Here is a 23,466-nt window from a genome sequence, read left to right on the forward strand (position 1 = left end):
CTGTGCATATGTTTAGGGAGGTATATATGGATACTCTCTGTATTTTCTTCTCAATTTTGCTATGAACCTAAAATTTCCTCTAAAAAATGTCTATTAAAAAGAAAATGCTCTAAGACATTCTTTCTATCCATCCTCCCTCCAGTACTATCAACCCAAATGCTCAGCCCAATCGATTGATCACATCACGACTTCTCTCAGTCACTTATTTCACCCATTAGGAAATCCCACAGCCCCTGCCTTCAACCATATACTCCGAATCTGACCACCTCTCATTCAATCCATTACCCTCATCCTGGTCTAAATCGTCATCATTTCTCAACTGGATTGTTACAACAGCCTCTAAACTGGTCCCCCTTACTTCCACTCTCCCTCTTTGGTCCATTCCAAAAACCAGGAGTCAGAATGAATCCCATAAGAGCAGAAAATAGACCATCTCACTCTCTAGTGTAGAGCTGCTCCACTGGTTTCAAATTATAATTAAATAAAATCCAAACTCTTTACTCTATGTCCAAAAAGTCCCATACGGTCTTGTAACTGCCTCTCTCTCTAAACCAATTTGTGTAGTTCCCCTAGGCTTCCTGACCTCCTTCTATGACCAATTTATTTCTACCACTGGGTCTTTGCACTTATTCACTCTTTTGCCCATTGCACATCTTCACAAGACTTATCCTTTCTCACGATTTAGGTCTTAGCCAATTTTACCTTACCACAGAGGTCTCATCTTTACACACTAGGTAAGGTGCCCCATCCAACGATTCTCCATCTTATTACTCTGTTCACTTTGTAGATTTATAACTATCTTATATTGTACTTCATGTGTGCATCATCTCATTCCCCATAGTAGAATGTCATATCCATCAGTGTGATGGACAGACTCTAAGGGGGCTGCCATAATTCCCTCTTTCTGGTACTCTCTTTGGCTTCTTTTTTTTAAATTAGTTATCTATACATATTAGTGTATATATGTCAATCCCAATCTCCCAGTTCATCCCACCACCCCCCTACCCTGCTTTCCCCAACTTGGTGCCCATACGTTTGTTCTCTACATCTGTGTCTCTATTTCTGCCTTGCAGACTGGTTCATCTGTACCATTTTTCTAGATTCCACATATATGCATTAATATACAATATTTGTTTTTCTCTTTCTGACTTAACTTCACTCTGTATGACAGTCTCTAGGTCCATCCATGTCTCTACAAATGACCCAATTTCGTTCCTTTTTATGGCGGAGTAACATTTCATTGTATATATGTACCACATCTTCCTTATCCATTTGTCTGTAAATGGGCATTTAGGTTGCTTCCAGGACCTGGCTGTTGTAAACAGTGCTGCAATGAACATTGAAGTGCATCTGTCTTCTTGAATTACGGTTTTCTCTGGGTATATGCCCAGTAGAGGGATTACTGGGTCATATGGTAGTTCTATTTTTAGTTTTTTAAGGAACCTCCATATTGTTCTCCATAGTGGCTGTATCAATTTACACTTCCACCAACAGTGCAAGAGGATTCCCTTTTCACCACACCCTCTCCAGAATTTGTTGCTTGTAGATTTTCTGATGATGCCCATTCTAACTGGTGTGAGGTGATACCTCATTGTATTGATTTGAATTTCTTTAATAAATAGTGATGTTGAGCAGCTTTTCATTTGCCTCTTTGCCATCTGTATGTCTTCTTTGGAGAAATATCTATTTAGGTCTTCTGCCCATTTTTAAATGTGTTTGTTTGTTTTTTTGATATTGAGTTGCATGAACTGCTTGTACATTTTGGAGATTAATCCTTTGTCAGTTGCTTCATTTGCAAATATTTTCTCCCATTCCGAGGGTTTTCTTTTCATCTTGTTTATGGTTTCCTTTGCTGTGCAAAAGTTTTAAGTTTCATTCGGTCCCATTTGTTTATTTTTGTTCTTATTTCCATTACTCTAGGAGGTGCGTCAAAAAAGATCTTGCTGTGATTTATGTCAGAGTGTTCTTCCTTTCTTTTCATCTAACAGTTTTACAATGTCCAGTCTTACATTTAGGTCTTTAATCCATTTTGAGTTTATTTTTGTGTGTGATGTTCGGAAGTGTTCTAATTTCATTTTTTTACATGTAGCTGTCCAGTTTTCCCATCACCACTTCTTAAAGAGACTGTCTTTTCTCCATTGTATATCCTTGCCTCCTTTGTCATAGGTTAGTTGACCTTAGGTGTGTGGGTTTATCTCTGGGCTTTCTATACTGTTCCATTGATCTATATTTCTGTTGTTGTGCCAGTACCATATTGCCTTAATTACTGTAGGTTTGTAGTATAGCCTGAAGTCAGGGAGTCTGATTCCTCCAGCTTCGTTTTCTTCCCTCAAGATTGCTTCGGCTATTCAGGGTCTTTTTTGTCTCCATATAAATTTTAAGATTTTTTGCTCTAGTTCCATAAAAAATGCCACTGGTAATTTGATAGGGACTGCATTGAATCTGTAGATTGCTTTGGGTAATACAGTCATTTTCACAATATTGATTCTTCTAATCCAAGAACATGGTATAACTCTCCATCTGTTTGTGTCATCTTTGATTTCTTTCATCAGCGTCTTATAGTTTTCTGAGTACAGGTCTTTTACCTGCTTAGGTAGGTTTATTCCTAGGTATTTTATTCTTTTTGTTGCAGTGGTGAATGGGATAGTTTCCTTAATTTCTCTTTCTGATCTTTCATCATTAGTGTATAGGAATGCAAGAGATTTCTGTGCATTAATTTTGTATCCTGCAACTTTACCAAAGTCACTGATTAGCTCTAGAAGTTTTCTGCTGACATCTTTAGGAATCTCTACGTATAGTATCATGTCATCTGCAAACAGTGACAATTTTACTTCTTCTTTTCCAATTTCTATTCGTTTTATTTCTTTTTCTTCCCTGATTGCTATGGCTAGGACTTCCACATCTATGTTGAATAATAGTGGCGAGAGTGGACATCCTTGTCTTGTTCCTGATCTTAGAGGAAATGCTTTCAGTTTTTCACCATTGAGAATGTTTGCTGTGGGTTTGTCATATATGGCCTTTATTATGTTGAGATAGGTTCCCTCTATGCCCACTTTGTGGAGAGATTTGATCATAAATGGCTGTTGAATTTTGTCAAAAGATTTTTCTGCATCTGTTGAGATGATCATATGGTTATTCTTCAATTTGTTAATATGGTGTGGCACACTGATTGATTTGCATATATTGAAGAATCCTTGCATCCCTGGGATAAATCCTATTTGATCATGGTGTACGATCCTTTTAATGTGTTGTTGGATTCTGTTTGCTAGTGTTTTGTGGAGGATTTTTGCATCTATGTGCATCAGTGATATTGGTCTGTAATTTTCTTTTTTTGTAGTAACTTTGTCTTGTTTTGGTATCAGGGTGATGGTGGCCTCATAGAATGAGTTTGGGAGCGTTCCTTCCTCTGTAATTTTTTGAAGAGTTTGAGAAGGATGGGTGTTAGCTCTTCTCTAAATGGTTGATAGAATTTACCTGTGAAGCCATCTGGTCCTGGACTTTTATTTGTTGGAATATTTTTAATCACAGTTTCAATTTTATTACTTGTGATTGGTCTGTTTATGGTTTTTATTTTTTCCTGGTTCAGTCTTGGAAGGTTATACCTAAGAATTTGTCCATTTCTTCCAGGTTGTCCATTTTATTGGTGTAGAATTGTTTGTAGTAGTCTGTTATGATGCTTTGTATTTCTGTGGTGTCCACTGTAACTTCTCCTTATTTCTAATTTTATTGATTTGAGTCCTCTCCCTCTTTTTCTTGATGAGTCTGGCTAAAGGTTTATCAATTTTGTTTATCTTCTCAAAGAACCAGCTTTTAGTTTTATTGATCTTTGCTATTGTTTTCTTTGTTTCTATTTCATTTATTTTGGCTCTGATCGTTATGATTTCTTTCCTTCTACTAACTTTGGGTTTTGTTTGTTCTTCTTTCTCTATTTCCTTCAGGTGTAAGGTTAGATTGTTTGAGATTTTTCTTGTTTCTTGAGGTAGGATTGTATGGCTATAAACTTCCCTCTTAGAACTACTTTTGCTGCATCCCAGAGGTTTTGGATTGTCAGTAAAACTTTAATTTGCTTCTCTGCTGATGGGTTGGGCTGAGTTCCCTCCCTGTTGGTTGTCTGGCCTGAGGTGACCCAACACTGGAGCCTACCCGGGCTCTTTGGTGGGGCTAATGGCAGACTCTGGGAGGGCTCACACCAAGGAGAACTTCCCGGAACTTTTGCTGCCAGGGTCCTTGTCGCCATGGTGCACCACAGCCACCCCCGCCTCTGCAGGAGACCCTCCAACACTACCAGGTAGGTCTGGTTCAGTCTCCTATGGGGTCACTGCTCCTTCCCCCTGGGTCCTGATGTGCACACTACTTTGTGTGTACCCTCCAAGAGTGGAGTCTCTGTTTCCCCCAGTCCTGTCGAAGTCCTTCAATCAAATCCTGCTAGTCTTCAAAGTCTTATTCTCTGGGAACTCCTTCTCCTGTTGCTGGACCCCCAGGTTGGGAAGCCTGACGTGGGGCTCAGAACCTTCCTTCCAGTTGGTGGACTTCTGTGGTATAAGTGTTCTCCAGTTTGTGAGTCAACCACCCAGCAGTTATGGGATTTGATTTTATTGTGACTGCGCCCTTCCTACCATCTCACTGTGGCTTCTCCTTTGTCTTTGGATGTGAGGTATCTTTTTTGGTGAGTTCCAGGGTCTTCCTGTTGATGACTGTTCAGCAGTTAGTTGTCATTCCAGTGCTCTCGCAAGAGGGAGAACTCTTTGGTTTCTTATAATCTAGCATGGTACCCCTCAAACTAAATATTTTGTTTTCCATGATGTTGAATTTTTGAAGATCTGGAGGCAGATTATAACTATTGGTGATACTAAGTTTGATCACTTGATTAAGCTGGTAACTGCTAGGTATTTCTGTTGTAAAGGTATGTTTTCTGGTACTATTAAATATTTGTGGGTTGATACTTTGAGCCTGTGTGAACACTCTGCTTTCAGATATATTTTGACATCAAAGTTTTATGCACCCATTGATGAACTGTAGCTAAATCATTATTACAGTGGAGATGGAAAAATGGTAATTTTCTTCTTTTTTTTCTACATTGATTATCTGGCAGTCTTTTTTTTCTTTTATTTTTCCCGGTATGTGGGCCTCACACTGTTGGTGGCCTCTCCCGTTGTGGAGCGCAGGCTCCGGAAGCACAGGCTCAGTGGCCATGGCTCACGGGCCCAGTCGCTCCGCGGCATGTGGGATCTTCCCGGACCGGGGCACGAACCCGTGTCCCCTGCATTGGCAGGCGGATTCTCAACCACTGCGCCACCAGGGAAGCCCTCTGGCAGTCTTTTAAAAAGAATTTTCTTTTTAAATCCCCTCCCCTTGAATGTGAGTTACACATACCCCTATTCGAATACAGCAAAGATAGTTAGATGTCAATTTCTTGATGACATAACGTATTCTAATGTACCCCTTGCAAATTATAATGTATACCCTCTCTTCCCTACAGACTTTGAAGAAGCAAGCTACCATGTGTAAAGATGCCCTTTGGAGAGCGCCACATGTCAAGGAACTGAGGGTGGACTCTGGCCAAAAGCCATCAAGAAACTGAGGCCCTCGGTCTGGCAGCCTGTGAGGAATTGGACGTGGTCAACAACCACAGAAGCTTAGAAGAAGATTCCTCCCTAGTTGAGTTTTCAGATGAGATAGACTCTGAATATTTTGAGGTGTGATGAATATTGAGACGTTTAGGACTCCAAAGGCTTATTTGTTACACGGAAATGATCCTAATCCAGATGGACCTCAGACTTTTCTGGTATTTTCTGAGGAAATAATAATTAAAATAAGTTGAGGGATGATTCAACCAGGCAGAGGGGTCATCTGAAAAAGTTCACAAAGTTAGCTGCAGTATTGTCTACATCTTATTTTAATACCAGGGTTTTAAAAACATTTGCATAGTGCTTCATCTAGTATTCTGGCCTCAGTTTCTAAATATATTCTCCGCTCTTTTTAGTGCTAATTCCAGGTTGGGTTAGGGAAAGTACAAGATGAGGCTGGAACAGTTTGTGCCAGAAGTAAGGAGGTAATCAAGTACCTGAAAGAACAGAGGAGCCAGCTTCAAGAAGCTCTCATTGACCAAATTTGCAACATTGTGAGGTTTAATAAAAGGAAAAGAGTGGCAATGTATTAAAACACTTTGGATTTAAAAAAATTAGTCCATAGTTGTACCCGAGAGAGAGAGAAGGGGGAAAAAAGTTCGTCTTTTTAAAAGAATGCCAGGGCTTCCCTGGTGGCGCAGTGGCCGGGAGTCCGCCTGTCGATGCAGGGGACGCGGGTTCATGCCCCGGTCCCGGAAGATCCCACATGCCACGGAGCGGCTGGGCCCGTGAGCCATGGCCGCTGAGCCTACGCGTCCGGAGCCTGTGTTCCGCAACGGGAGAGGCCACGACGGTGAGAGGCCCGCGTACCGCAAATAAATAAATAAAAATAAATAAATAAATAAATAAAAGAACGTCAGATAATCAATGTAGAAAAAAAGAAGAAAATTACCATTTTCCCACCTCCATTGTAATAATGATTCAGCTACAGTTCATCAATGGGTGCATAAAACTTTGATGTCAAAATATATCTGAACACAGAATGTTCACACAGGGCCAAAGTATCACCCCATATATATTTAATATAACCAGAAGAATATACCTTTACAACAGAAGTAACTTGCAGTTTCCAGCTGAATTAAGTGATCAAATTTAGTATCACCAGGAGTTATAATCTGCCTCCTGAATCTTCAAAAAGTCAACATCATGGAAAACAAAACATTTAGTTTGAGGGGTACCATACTAGATTATAAGAAACCTAAGAGACATAAGAACCAAATGTAATACAGTAACCTTGGTTGGATCCTGGATTGAAAAATAATGATGTAAAAACATTCGTGGGACAATGAAAGGAATTTGAATATAAATAATAGACAATATCACATAATTATTAGCAACGTTTTAGTTATGTTAATGGTATTATGGTTATATTGAAAAATGTCCTTATTTTTAGGTGATGCATATGCAGAAGAGCTTACGAGTGGAAGGTGTAATATATACAACTTTCAAATATTAACAACTGGTAAACCTAGGAGAAGGGTATTTGGGTATAAATTATTCTTTCAACTGTTCTATAAGGTTTGGAATTTAAGGAGAAAAGGCAAGAAAGACAATTTTTAAAATGAAAACTTTCCTTTCACTGGGAATTGTGATAGAGTATTGTGCTTCATCTCTTAAATCTCAAGAGGAACCTGAGCTGAAGTACACATTGTCACCATCTCCATTCTAGAGATGGAGAAACAAAGAAACCAACTCCGTATAATACAGCCTGGAAGGAACACAGCCATGATTCAAAACAGGGGTTACATTCCTCCTCTGTGTCTTAAATATGACATTTACATGTAGTAACACTCTTTTTGTCATTTCTATCCCCTCCAGCTTCTCTCTATGAAAAACATAGGCACAAGAGTCAAAAGTTAACGGCTGTATGGGGATAGAACGAAAGTCAACAAAATCACAACAGTCCCATAATATACTCTTCAGATGTGTGTACTTAGCAAATCCCTAAACAGCAGATACAGACAAACACTTCTGACCCCTCAGTAAGATATTGGTATGTTTCAATACTATGCCATAAGTAGTGCTTTCATGGTATGCACAGAGATGTTTCCAAAAGAGTTGGGAGAATTTACCACTTATCACATCTATCTTCTTTTGTAACTGAATCTATAGTGGCTAACTGGAAGAACTTATAAATTTGGGATGGATATAAAAGTCTAAGCACTGGACATCAAATTAAGAAGCTTGCTGACTAGTTATCACGCTCGGGAAATCTAAATGAGTTGCTGTCCTTCCCTGGGCCGTAAAAGGAGGAGATTAAACACGTTAATCTCAGATTCTCTTTTGCGCTAACGTCCTATGCATCTGAACCGCTAAAATGCTCCTTAGTCTTCTGATTTTGCCAACTCACAATTCAGCGTGAGTATTGGTCTGTCCAGGTAATATTTCTCTGTTGTACATCTAAATAAATTACCCATTAGTGTTACCACTTTAGATAAATTTCACTCAAACACTGCTAGTATTTTTTGAGCTGAAGTTGAATCAGAGTCCACTAGATGTCAATCTTGCCCATTTTTCTTCCAAGACCTACAAAGCTTAAAACACTCTTTCCAACATTTCCGAAACATGTATTATGCGTCAGAGGTCTCAGCTCCTGCCTTCACGGACTTCACAGTGCAATAATCTCTCTGAGAATTCAGCGCTATCCACTTTATTTTTTCTTTAAAAATCAGTAATCAGTACTTAAATTCTCTCTTTACATTCAAGTTACGGCACTATCTTCTCAATTACAGTTAGACATTTAAATAAATATTGCCATTGAGAAAGAAAAAAAATCAGTAGGGAAATCTAATATACTTCTAGCACTTCTTATCCTGTCCACACGTCTTTAATTTTCATTTGTAATGATTTGCTAATGAACTCTAAATAGAACTCCAAGTTTGCTCCCTTCAGAGCCCTTACCTAGGTGGAGGGCAGAGAGGCTAAGGGCACCAAGGGGCAGGTTAAAAGGACATTGAACCTGGGGAGGGGTTAGGTTTAAAGCCTCTGGCACTGGACAGAACAGCTGCATATCTCACTCTGCCGCTTACTGACTGAGACTCTAAGCAACTTTAACTTTTATGAACCACAGCATCCTTCTCTATAAAATGGGGATAATTAGATACCTACCTTATAGGATTTTCTGGGAATTAAATAAGATAATGAAGTAAAGCTCTTAGAACAGTCCCTGGGAAAAAAGTGTTCAATAAACCATAGCTACTCTGTTGTTACTGCTACTATTATCAGTGTTTTTTCTTTAAATAATAAGTTTAATAATTATAATCATTCTTGCTGCTAATTATAGTATTGCTATTAATTATGACTGTTCTAATAAGTATTTAAGTAGTACTATGATGATAATTCTTTTATATCTAAGTCTAACAACCCTATGAGATAAATATATTATTCACACCTAAGGATAAACTAAAGCTCAGGTAAGTTTAGTAACTTGACCTAGTCACAAAGCTTTAGGAAGTAGAGCCGGAATACCAATAAAGGCTCTCTGACCATAGAGCCAGGACCTTAACCTAGAAACTATAACCAAATGGTAGGCTACAACCCTCTTTCACAGGCAAGACAAATAATGTGACCTCCATTTTACAGTCCTACAGAGAGGCAGTGGCTTGCCAAGGACATACAGAGGGCTAAGTGCATGACTAGTACTAGAAATCAAGTCCCTTCACGCTTAACCCAATGTTTTTTATCTTACAGCAGCATTGCTTCAAGTATGTATCAAATAGATGTGACTACAGAATCTTTTTACCGAACAGTATTTTGCATGCTCGGTGTCCTATGGAACACGTGTGTGAAACAATTCCCTATACCGATACTTTTCTTCAAACAGTACTGAACTTTCACCAGAGTTCCGGGGTAATTACTGCTGGCAGTGCAAAGCCCTGGTGGACATTGACGTAAACAGAAATGAGATAATGATTTCATTATGTCCAGCCTCTTTGGATGCAGCCTAGGAAGTAAGACAGCAAGCAATGTGAAAAACATTGACGGAAAGTAAATGTCAGGAGGGCAAAGGCAGTGACAACAGTGTGTTGGGATAAGGGTGGATAATTGGTATGAACCATTTTAAAATTTGTTTCAAAGGTACTGAATCATTAAATCACAAACGCCAAGACCAGGAAATCTGCTCCATTTATTCTTCTCCCTCAGGAGACGTGTTCTTACAGTAAGCCAGAAAGATTCCATGGTCAACATGTTCTTAAAAATGAGAAATTGGATTTGTCGGGTTATGTGAATGTCAAAATATTTTCATAGTACACTTCTACAATCCAGAACTGCATGTAGATCTAAATTTTCTTGCTTAGAATTTTAAGTCTTTGGTGAAAATAGTCAACATTTCACAGTTCCTTTACTATGCACTTACTTCTATATATATATACTCTTCCCATTTTCCTCATTCAGCTTTTCCACTGCTTGCCATCTTTTGTGTAATCTTCATATAAACTGTGACTGCAGGTCACCTAGTCTTTGCTCTGTGTCATGTTAAATAGACAGCAATCAGAAGCAATTACAAGCAATGACAATCTTTACTTATCTTCCTCAATAACAGAAAGGAGCTCCAATTCACAGTCCATAGAAATATTCTTTCCAATCATCTTTCCCCTGTCATCACCCCACACCTGCTCCAAAGACTTTTTCTGTCCCAATTCACTCTCAACCTCCCGAAAATTCTTGCCATCATTAACTCCCCTCATGACTCTCTATTCTTTTTGCCCCGTCCTTGCATCTCCAACCTAGTAGTTTCTCCTATCCCTGGTGACGTTCTCCTTCTCCAATTCACTCTACCCTCTCCTGCTTCTCATGCTATATCCACCTCCCTCCCCAAAATGGATTACCAGGATCTGAGGAAAAGCTCACACAATGAGCTACCAAAGACAAAGTTCTCTCGTATGGAGACAGATTGTTTAATACATTTTCTTCTATTACTACCATCTGGTAACAAGGAAAGGGATAGAGAGACCCCAATGGACTTGGCTTAGCTGCCGTTATATCTCTTCAAACTGAAAGCATTAACATCGTTTGAAATTGCTTCTTCTTCCTAACTTGCCTTCTACAAATTAAGGACTTCTCCATCAATTTTTCTCTTAACCTTTCTCTCATTCTCTCTTCTACCTCTACAATTTCATGGCTTTTTAACCCCATTTCCTCTACCAGCTTCCTGATGGTCTCCCTTTGTTCTGCCTATCTTTCAGGCTTGCTGGTGCTTCCCAAAGGCACAGCTAAGGAATGTTCAAGGCCCTGAGAAATAGAGAATGATTACCCGTTTCTCAAAATGAGAAAGGAAAGAGAAAAGCAAGGAAGGAAGAGAGGGAGGGAGGAAGGGAGAATAGATCTTTTGGTCACAATAGAGTTAACAGAACCTTCAACATGCAGAAACATGGCTTGTATTTTCATTGTTTCCAGAAAATGTTCTGAACAACAAGAGAATGTTTTCTCATCACTCAACCTTGTTTGCTAAGAAATGTAGCCCTTGAGATGTGAAGCGAATAGCTCACAAGACACAGTCTGGGTATCAACATTCATTCCATCCCGCCCTGCACAGTTGCCTAGTAACCGCTAAGTGAGTATACCAGCTCTACTCTAAATCCGATTGGTCTCTGTCCCACCTTCTCAGTATTATAACTCTTCTCCTAGGAGATTCAGACCTCGGGCAAGCAGCAATTCTAATCCAGATACAAAGTGTCTTATTTCCAAGTGAAGATGGTAAAAATCCTCAGATAGTATAAAGAGAGAAAGTCATCAGCTGAAAGAGACAGAGAAAGGGTTGAAGCAGTACCACCAAACTAACATTTCAGCTGAGTTGGCAGCTCCACGTAAAGCAACTGGCCTTTGAGGATTTATATAAAAACAGGTTTACACAAAACAACTGGATAAAAAAAAGAGAAGTTAGTGACGAGTTATTGTGACCTTGTATTTGACTGATGAGGAAACTAAGGTTCCAACAAGAAAAGTGTTATTTCCAAGAGCACACAAAACACAGGCACTGACGGCGGTAGAGCATAATGATCTCTTATTCTGGTTCTCTTTCCACTGTATCAGATTTTTCAAAAACCATGTCCCCTCAGCTTACAAGTGAGCGTTCTGTAAGAAAGCAAAAAAGGCAGGGTTTCTTGATGAGCGGATCTAAGGAAGTGTGGGAAGGACAAAGTTAAGTATTTTTCTTTACTGCTAGACTCCTCAGAATTTTTAATATGCTACTGTGCACTGTAAATCTCTAAATGGGAGTATATTGGGTTTGTTGTCTACACTTCTTTGACCACAGAACAATCCTCGCTGCATCTTGCTTTTGAAATAACATCTTAAACCCGTAATCCATGAAGTGAACTAGATTTGCAACACATGTATTCTCTTTTGATGGAATCCTCACAATCTACGAGCCATTTTAACCTTGTCATACCAGGAAGAGATTGCATGTACCCAAACACTTCATACCATCTGGTTGCTTAAGCAGTGGTTGGTATGGTACCTACAGATATATGATGTGATCTCTCCATCTCCATGATAACCTCCCTTCTCCAAGTCACCTTCATCTCTTGACTGATTTTTTTCTGTAATTTTACTGGCTTTCCTTCTTCTACTTTTGTTCCTCTGAGACATGTTGTCAACTAATTAACCATTGTGGAATTTTAAAAATCTTACCGCCTTTAAACCACTTCCCACTATGGCTTCCCAAGATCTTCACCAGGACTATGAGATTCAATGATCAAACTCCTGCTTCTTTTCCAACCTCATATTCTACCAACCTTCCTTTTGTTTGCAATGCCACAATCAACTTGTCCTTTCTTTCCCTCCTTGAACATGAGAAACCTATTCTAGCATAAGGACCTCTGCCCTTGCTGGTGTCTGTCTACACCCCTCTGTCCCCACATCATCAGTGGCTTATTGGTTCTCTCCCTTCAGTCCCTTCAAGATGTCAGTTTCTTAGAAAATTTTCCTTGTCCAATATCTATTTCATGCCCCTATTTTATTTTCTTTGAAGTACATAATATTATCTGAAATTATTTTTGTTAATTGTCTGTCTCCTCTACAAGGCCTTCAGATGTGTTATTAATTCCTCAAGTTTCAGTACCTAGGATAATTTCTGGCACACAGCAGGTATTCAGTAGATACTTGTTAAATAAATGAATGAATATAATAACAACTCTTTGCCTTTCAGGGTTCTTAGAACATAAGCACCATGCCAAAATTGAACATAGTTTATGTTTATACGTAGTAAAAATATGTATATTAATATATACAAATATTTTAATACTCATTTACTGGGTATAAACAATTACGTATGAAAAGCTAAGCAAGGTTTTGCTAACATCTGACATATTTTTCTTCTCAAAAATAACAATTATTATTTTAAGAACATCTCAGTTCAAAAGTTATCAGAATATGTTCGTTTGTAAACAATAGATCAAGAAAGGCGTGATTGACAGCGCACTGCAACTGAGGAGACTGAGTTCTCCATCAACACACACCACTTGCTTTCCGTGATCCGAGGCAAGTCACTTCTTAGCTGTGAGTCTCAATTTCCTCATTTGTAAAAGACAAGAGTGACCAAGTTATATTCAAGACCCACTGAAGCCTTTGCGTCGTGATTGCTGAACTAAGCGGTTTGATTATAATTTCAATCTTTAACTTTCAGTGATGCACTCTTTTTGGGGGGGCTCTTAGGAAGAATATTCCCATTTCATCACATTCACAACATAAAGTAAGAAATTCATAGGTTAAAGTGGAGAAGTAACCAACAATTATGGAATAGATTTCTTTTCATTAATTCTAATAATTACTGAGCACATAAAACCAGACACTGTTTTGTCCTGATAGAGCTTTTGTTATTCTAGTTTATGAGACAGATAGAAAATAAGATACAGAAGAAAAATGTGCAATAAATAGATAATGTTGGGTGCTAAGAACACAAAATAGAGCATGGAGAGCAAATGAAGAGTGCTCATCCAATGAACAGAAAGCCAAGTAGAGATGACACCCTGAGGATGGGGTGCCTTCCTTGAGGAGGCATTCTACTCTTAAACCAATAGTTATTTTATGTAGGCTCATTCCAAACAGATCACCTGAAGAATAACAACATCGACTAAACTAACATTAAAATACCATTCTGTTCAACAGGTTAAAAAGCACTTTTATAGCTATAGCAGCATTTAGAATCACAGTTTTCCTGTGAAAGAGGGAAAAAGAATGCAGTAAATATTCTAGCAACCAAGGAATGAAATTAGAAGTGAGCCTTCTCACTGTGACTCTCAGGAACCAGTAGAATATGTACTTCCTATATCCACAACTTTAGGCTCTGTGGTTCTAGAGGTGCTGATTCTCAAAGGGGGGGCACTTCCAGCAGTAGACATAGTAAGAAAGCCACTAAATTTAAAGCAAAGGTGCCACTTGATTCCTTTAAGGTTCTGTGTCAATTGACCAACAGCCACAGAGAAAAAGTTTTCATACTGTCAGAAGAATTAATCCTGATGGTCATGAGGTGATAGGATGGCCACCACTTAAGGGAGGCAGGAAGGAATTTGACACCCAGATAATCTACTGGGGCATCTCTTGATAGTCTCATGTTCAATTTTAACTCTAAATGGGAAAGTAGAGCAATCACTGCCTGATAATGGCTTATTAACCAGGGGGCTCAGACCTCTTAGGGACGAGGGTCTGGATCATCCAACACTTAAGAAGTACTGGCTGAAAGAGAATTGTCTAGAGTGGGCTACAGAGAAGGGAGATGATGAGAATCAGTCACAGTCTCAGGACTGAAAGCATCAGCTCTGGAGTTCATCCCACTAACCCTCTCTTGAAAATTTCCCCAGGAAATTTGAACCTAGAATCCTGGAGAAGATATGGTTGGATGGAATGAACATGTGAGAAGTGGTTATGAGCAATGTGAGAAGTAGACTCTACAAGACATTGCAATGCTCTGCCTGGATCACTTTTCTGGGCTTTCCAGGACCCAGACCCCAGACTCTCTGAGGCATCAACTGATGGTTCACTCTGTCCCTATTCCCTGGAGAACTGTTCTCCGTTGGCAAACGTGACCTTTTCCAGGAAATTATGCACACACCCCCTTCTGGGGGTAGCTCACAGCCAGTGACTACCTTACATGTGGTTCAAAAGGCTGTCCCCTTTGCCTTAAAGTGGAACAACTCTACAGGGCAGTTTATGCTCCAGAGATTCCCCACATCTCCATAGAGCAGAGATTAGACTTTACCTGAGACCACATTGTCACTCTCCTGCTTCACCTTTCCTTATCCTGTTTCACTCCCTCCCTCATAAGTTTGCCCCTGAATCCCTGACTGAAGCTCTGTTTCTATAAAACTCACCCTGAGACACAGTAGTAGTATAAACAATTTGGGGGGTGGTGTCTTATATAGATGAAATCAGGGAACAGGCAGTCCCAGGCTGGTAAGGCAGCTCCCAAGTCATCAGAGACTCAGGCTTCTTCTGTCTTCTCCCCTTTCATCATCAGCTCATGGCTACTGCCATCACATCCACATTACAGGGAGAAGAGAAAAAGAAGGGATACCAGCATAATAGTACACCTGGATACAGAGTGGGTGGACATCTTTTGATCCTGAATCCTTCCTTTAGAAGACATATTTTCTCCCTCTCTGGTTATATGCTGTAGTCTATGAGTAGAAGTTGCAGTACCAAGGCTTAACAAAAATGCCCAGAGCTCCATAGAGCTTATAGTTCATTTATGGTTCAACTTCTAAATGTTTAGATGTGGTACAACCAATTATCATATCAGTGAAATCTCTGCAAGAATTATCAGAACCAGTTTACATCTACCAAAATCACTCAATGGAGGAAATAATCACATTAAAGTTCTGCTGAACCATACAAAACAAAAATGTTAATTCCAAACTTTTTTTCCCCCCAAAGGTATATTAAGCCTTAAGGAAAATAATTGCTGAAGAGTCTTAACATATAAAAACTTTTTCTAAATAACTTCCTTGCCATTTCTCAAATTTGGGAATCTTCTGTCTCCTATAATTCTACCTTGTTGGGTCCTAATAATGTGTTCATTCCAAAGCGATCACTTAAAGCATAGTCACATTGGCTATAATTCCATTATAAAATCATTTAATTCAGCAAGCAAAATCACTTTTATAACTAAATCACAATATTTTTGTGAAATAGAAAAAATGGAATATAATTAATTTTTTTTAGAACTAAAGGTAAAGTTAACAATTAAGTGACTTGGTAGAGGCCAGATAAAACAGAAAACTAAAACTTCTTGGTTCCTACTTCCACGCTCTGACCAACAAGATACATTGTGTTTTCCTTTCCTTTCTATCTTCACCTTAATCTAGGTGGCAGAATCTGCAATGGTTCTCCAGGGTCCATTTTTCCTTTCCTCCTTCTAGTAATAGAACATCCTGAATTTTCACCAGAAATATGGCTGCCCAGATTGAGGTGATATTTCCCACCTCCCTGACAGCTAGGTGTAGCCACTAAATTATTTTGGAAGTGATATGCAAAACCTCTAATCATGTTCTTAGAGATAGAGCTGCTTTCCCTGCATGTTCATCTCCCACACTGCTGGCTGGGAAATGAGGATTGTAGAAATCCTAGAAGCCTGTGCTCAAGATCATAGAGCAATGCTACTAGCCTCAGACCACTCATCTCTGAACTTTTACATGCTATAGAAGGAAACTTCCATTTTATCTAAGCCACTGTATTGGATGATCCCTTTTTCCAGCTCCAGATTTCGGTCAATTAGGAGCCTCACTTTAAGGCTGATTTAAAATGAAATGAGTTCAGAAGAGAGGAACGGGACAGCAAGGTAACTAGAAATCCTGTCCCAAAAGAGACTATTTGAAAGACATGGGAATACATAACTTGAGGAAGAAAAGAAGATACCAGTGGGATTTCTCTTTATATTCTTTAAGGATCATCATGTAAGAAGATTATCACACTTGTTCCCACATTTTATATATAAATATCAATAAATAAAGTTACTTTGCAGAAGCCCAACAGGAACAAATTTCAGTCTCATTAAAGGATGAGTTTTCTCATAATCACAATTACCAAAAGACAAGCAGAAATACCCTGGGTACTAATGAGTCCCCTGTCACTGGAAAGGACAAGGAAAACTTGACGTGGGAAAATATAGAATACAAGTTGAGGATTCTGACTGAACTAAGTTCTAATTCTTGCTCTGATAATTATCCATTGTTGTTTCTTAATATTTATGAGCTAAGTCTTCATTTGCAAAATGGGGTTACTCTTAACATTTATCTAACAGAGTTGTAAATAACAGAAGAGAAAATACATGTGACTGTCCAGTGAAGATGCTAGATAACCCTATTTGGTGGGCATATTAAAGTAATGTTTAATCATTGGAAAGAGTGAAGAATGGTCATGATAAACAGTCCTGCAATTCTGTGATTCTGAAATATTTATTTCCCTTTCAGCAACATATTAAGCATGTTGCTTAATGAAAAAGCTTGGCTAACAAATAAAGTAAGCAAATCATTTCTCCCTCTGTGAGTACCAGATGTTTCGTGGATAATTAAATTGAGTGACCCTCACTCATTCCCACCTCCCATTCAACACCCACAGGAAGCTCAGAACACTGAAGCATCCTTGTTGGATGGGAGCATTGTTAACTCCTGGACAACCCAGAAGTTCTGTCAGCAAAGTTTTCCTATTTAGACTATTATCTGGTCCAAAACTTTGAGAGAGTAAGGGGTATCTGTGAGGCAAGCTGTATCTGTGACACAGAGGAAATAACTACTACTCGCGAGTCAAGATATGTGAGTTCTTGTCTAATGACTGACACTCTCTGACTTTCAGATCTTGAACACATTGGCACCTCTTTAGAATTTGTATCCATGTCTAAAAGACAAGGGGGCTGGGAAAGATAAACTAAGGATCCTTCCAGGTTCAGAATCCTATTATTTTAATTCAAAGAAGTAAAACAACCCTCTCATTAGAAGCCTGGATCACTCATACAAGTTCGAAAGCAACTGAAGCCCAGGGTACAGGATCTAGAATAATAACCTGAGGAATTCAGAATGTGTAACACTGTCATTTGACATAGATAGTAAAGTTTTGTGTGCAGATAGAAATAATCCCTTTTCACAAAAGCAATGCAGCCACAAGTAAGGGTATCAGGGCCTATAAATCTCAGAAGAGTTATATTCTAGGGTGGGGACAAGGCTGTGTTCATTCAGAACCAAGACATGCCAGATGATCTCTACAGGGTACTAGGGAGAGTGGTTAAGACTATGGCATCTAGAGTGACTCAAACCTGAGCTTAAATCCAAGCCATGCTACACACATTTTTGGTTACTTTGAAGAAGTCATTTCCAGGCCTCACATTCTTTCCTTGAAAAAAACCCCATCCCACTGTTTCTATTTTTTAAAAAATCATTGACAATTAAATGAGTAATCATTATAAAATTCTTAGCACTTTGCCTGGCAATTTACCCACTGGACTCATACCTATTTGAGGGTAGGGACTATGGTTATGTTATTCAACAGTATACTCAGAAGATATTCCTTATATGATACATAATAAGTGCTTGAGAAAATTTCATATAAATGATGCCACATGCCCAAAGGTCTACTGAGCTGTCCAGCATGAAGAAAACTTCCTGACCCTCTTCTCCAATTACTCGATCTCTCTTTTGACCTGTAGATCAACAAGAAAGACAGTAGCACTGTTCTTATCCTACCTCTTTTCTTCGACAACTCACTTTATGTAGTTTAACCATATTTATTGCATATGCATGGCCACTGGGCCCCAAACGAGTGCAAACTGACATCACTGTTCTTGGTCATATTCAAAGTTTCCTGTCTTATGATCATGGAATTTTAGGATTTTGATTTGTTTTGTGGGGATGGGGGGGTGGTTAAGTAGATTCTTCATTTTATTTGGATAATGATAGAATTTAGCACAGGTCATATCAACCAGATATGTACTAAAAACCTATAAGAAATTTGATAAGTCATTAGAATTAGGACATAGGCTCTCTAGATACTATCACCTCTGTTCTTAGTACACTCAGTTTGTAGATATTTTTTCTACCTGGTCAATCACAACTTATGAGATTTTTATGCTGGTTTACAGAGCTGGAGTTTTACACGAGCCAATTTAGACACATTTCTGCCTTGGGAATCAATACAGTTATAACCATAATACCAAAAGATTACTTTTTAAATAATCAACATCATTATAATTATTTGGCCAACAAAAAGGAACACTTTCAAAGTAGGAGACTTTTATAGCCAGGATATTGTTAAATATGAATCCCAAAAAGATAATTTCATAGAAGAATGAACAATGTGTTCTACTAAAAAATAGCAATTTGTTGACAAATTCTGCACATAAACAATGGACATCATGCAAACTAATTTGGCTTTGCTGTTTCCAAAATCTTTTTGCAAAACTTTAGAATTTGTTTCATGTCATTGAAAATATTGACAAAGTCTATTTCTTTTATTTTTTCCAAAATAGAATTGAAATTGTTTATATTATTTTTAATTCCTATAAAATTGTACTTGTACCGATAGCTAACATTAAGGCCAATTCCTTTAGTGAAAATACAGAAATACTTTCTTATCATCTTGACCTATGTATGCTGCTCAATGTAACAGCCATTAGCCACTTGTAACCACTGGGCACTTGACATGTGGCTAGCAAAATCAAGGAACTGAATTTTGTATTTTTTTGTTTGGTTGGTTGGTTGGGTTTTTTTTTAATAGTTGATTTACAATATTATATTTGTTTCAGGTGCACAGAATACTGATTTAGTATTTTTACACGTTCTACTCAATTAAAAGTTATTATGAGATAGTGATTATAATTCCCTGTGCTATGCAATATATCCTCATCGTTTATCTATTTTACACATAGTAGTTTATATTTAATTTTCAAACTTTTAAATATAATTTTAAAGGTTACTTTCCATTTAGTTATTACAAAATATTGGCTATATTCCCTGTGCTGTATAATACTTCCCTGTAGCCTATCTTATATACAACGGTTTGTACCTCTGACTCCCCCATCCCTGTATTGCCCCTCCCCACCCCAACCACTAGTCTGTTCTCTATATCTGTGGGTCTGCCTCTATTTTTTTATATTCACTACTTTGTTGTTTTTTTGATTCTACTTATAAGTGATATCATACAGTATTTGTCTTTCTGTCTGACTTATTTCACTTAGCATAATGCCCTCAAGTCCATCCATGTTGCTGTAAATGGCAAAATTTCATTCTTTTTTATGGCTGAGAGGTATTCCACATCTTTTTTATCCATTCCTCTGTCGATGGACACTTAGACTGCTTCCAGATCTTGGCAGTTGTAAATAATGCTGCTATGAACATTGAAGTGCACGTATCTTTTCAAATTGGTATTTTTGTTTTTTTCAGATATATGCCCAGGAATGGGATTGCTGGGTCATATGGTAGTTCTATTTTTAGCTTTTTGAGGAACCTCCATACATTTTCCACAGGGGCTGCGCCAATGTACATTTCTACCAACAGTGCACAATTTCATTGTATTGCTGTCAATTTATAAACTAAGGCTAACTTTATGATTTCAGTAATACTACATTCCTCTTTAACTCTTATAAATTTAGCACCTGTATGGAGCTGTACTGAAAGTATAAATGCACCAGATTTCAGACTTAGTAAACAAAAAGAAAATATCTTACTATGAATTTTATGTTGATTATTTGCTGAAATGGTAATGTTTGGATATGTGGGGCTAAATATAGTATTAAAAGTATATTTCCCTATTTATTTTTACTTTTTTTAATGTGACTACTAGAAAAATTTTAATAATGAAGGTAGTTAATATTATATTTCTACAGAACAGTACTGATCTTGCAAGTTGAAAATATCTATGTACTCAAATGCTACTTCCTGTAATGGTAGTGATGCTTGTATGTTACTAACTCTGTCACATCTAACATTTGTAAACACTGGAAAAAACAGGTCTGGAGGGCAATAAAAAGCAGGGAAAGAAAAAAAAAAAAAAGGAGGGAAGTTGGCCCTTGACAGAAGGAAACATCCCTGGATAAGGTTCACATTTATTAAACTTTGTACCTGTGGGCATTTTCTAATGTGCAGGGAATTGGATGGAGAAAATATAAGCAGAATTATCAAAGTCATAATGAATTAAGAAGTCAGATGATGGAGTTTAGGGCTGCCAGAGCAGCTAGAAAGTGAAGGGGAAAATCTAGGAAAAGAGGAAATAAAAATACAAATCAAATCCTTGGCTTACTTGTGAACAACTGCCTGGGAAATACCAAGATTCACAGTATGAAACATTAGCTGTAACAATGTTTCACTCAGAATATGCAGTATAAAATAATAAATTAGTAGATTCACAAAGAAACAAGAAAATTTAATCCTGAGTCAAGAGAAAAAGCAGTCAATTGTTACTGAGCCTGAAATATTCAAGATGTTGGAATTAGCAGGCAAGGACTTGAAAACATCTATTAAATCTATGTTTCAGACTATAAAGGATAACATATCATAATGAATGAAAAGAAAGTAAAACTAGGCAGAAAAATGAAAACTGAATGAAAGAATAAAATAAAAATTTTTAAACTGTAAAGTAAAATACTTGAAATGAAAATTTCCTTGAAAAGTCTCGAGAAACAGACTGGAGATAGCAGAAAGGAGGGATATGTGAAATTGAAGATAGATTATCTTCTTAATATTATTTTCTGAAGATAGAATATCAGTATGTTATCCAATGTGAAGAATGGAGAAAATAAAGATTAAAACTAAATGATTAGAACTTCTGAGACTCATGTGAAAATATCAAGTGATATAAAATATATGCAATGGCACCCACACCGATAACACAACTGAAACATTTGTGAACATTCCTAAAACCCGCTGGCTTTTTTGAAAGTCACATGGCAAACACCACCTCCACAAAATGACATAGTACAAGAAGGGCAAGGATTCCGTACATGCCCAGGGCAAATGACATTATGACAGGAAGCAGAGTGGCTGTAGTGGGCTAAGATTTTCTAGAAAAAGTCTAAAACTCCAAAGGAGATTGTGCTGAGACTTGAATGCACTAGGACTGCAGATCCAAGATAATGTGGGCTATTAAGAGATGCAAGCATTGTGAGCTGGGAGAAGATGAGAGAAAGGGACAAGCAAGCTACTTCTAGCTTCATCTCTTGCTTCAGTATGAAGACAATAATATAAATATTTTAATAATATAAAGCAATATAATATATATGGTAGAGAGAGAAGAGATAAAACAAGACAGAAAAAAAGAAAGAGGGGGAGTGGAAGTAGTCGAATATTCCTTAAACTTGGTGGGGGGGAAACAAATGTGCAGATCCAAGAAGCTCATAAAATCCCAGTTATGATAATTACAAAGAAAAACAAACTTAGGCATATTATAGTCCAATTTCTGAAAACCAAAAATAAGCAGATCATGAAACCAGACAGAGGAAAAAAACCACATATAGGGAACATTATAGTCTCCTGTCAATAAAAATGACAACTGATACTGAAAACAAAAGAGGTTAGAACACTATGGAATGATGGTTAAATTGTTAAAAGAAAAACTCTTTTACCCAGAATCCTATGTCCAGTGAAAATAACCTTAAAATGAGGGCAAAACAAAGATATTTTCAGGTAAATAGGAAGTGCAAGAATTTATTGGCAGCAGACCAGCACTTTAAGAAATGCTAAAGCATGTTATTCAAACTTAAAGAAAATGATGATAGATTGGGATTCTATAAGCTAATGCAGAGCATAGAAAGTCATAAATATATGGGTAAATACCTAGAGGGCATTATGCTAAGTACAATAAGTCAGACAGAGAAAGACAAATACTGTATGATATCATTTACATGTGAAATCTAAAAATTACCACAAACTAGTGAACATAACAAAAAAGAAACAGACTCATAGAAAACCAACTAGTGGTTACCAGTGGGGAGAAGAAAGAGGGGAGGGACAACATAGGGGTAGGGGATTAAGAGGTATTAACTATTATGTTTAAAATAAGCTACAAGGCTATATTGTACAACACAGGGGTTATAGCCAATATTTTATAGTAACTATAAATGGAGTACAACCTTTAAAATTGTGAATTTCTATATTGTACCCTGTAACTTATATAATATTGTACATCAGCTCTACCTCAATAAAATAAAAATAAATAAAGATACTAGGGAACGAGGGGAAAAAATGCATATTATAATCTCTAGGACAGTCAACAAAACAAAGTATAGTTAAAAAGCCAATAAAATGGTCTACTAAAACTATCTGAAAAACCTAAAATATGGCATGAAAGAAGATATAGGGAAACCATAAATAAATAAACAAGCCAGCCAATCTGAATAAAAGCAAATAGCAAAATGATAGACTTAAAGCTAACAGATTAATAACTACATTATACAAAAATGGATTGAATACTTCAATTAAAAGTGAAAGATGACTGGACTGCAAATAAAAAGCCAGAACTATATGCTTTCTAAAAATGATGGCATTTAAATTTAAGGTAAAAGATAACCTAAAAGTAAAAGAATGAAAGATGATTTATCATATACATAATAAACATAATAAAACTGGAGCGACTTATATTAATAGTAAATAGAATTTAAGGCAAGGATTATTATAAGAGATAATAAAGAATATTTCATAATGACAAAACTTAGTTTTTCAGGAATACAACAATCAGAAATGTATGTGCCTATTAAGAGATCTTTGAAAAACATCAAGCAAAATTGAAAGACCTAAAGGGAGAAACAGACAAACCCAAAATACTCATTAGCATCTTTAACATTCCTCTCTGAGTAACTTACAGACAATCCAGAAAAAAAAAAAATCAGTAAGAACATAGAAAATAGGAGCATTATTAA

General features: G+C 37.5%; 1 pseudogene; it reads left to right on the forward strand.

The window, feature by feature from the left end:
* The first annotated feature begins 21,416 nt into the window (after positions 1 to 21,416).
* LOC131755757 (large ribosomal subunit protein eL42-like) lies at positions 21,417 to 21,759 on the forward strand (annotated as a pseudogene).
* Positions 21,760 to 23,466: the final 1,707 nt, after the last annotated feature.

This window comes from Kogia breviceps, chromosome 4 (genome assembly GCF_026419965.1).
Source record: "Kogia breviceps isolate mKogBre1 chromosome 4, mKogBre1 haplotype 1, whole genome shotgun sequence".
In the NCBI taxonomy this organism is placed as follows: domain Eukaryota; kingdom Metazoa; phylum Chordata; class Mammalia; order Artiodactyla; family Physeteridae; genus Kogia; species Kogia breviceps.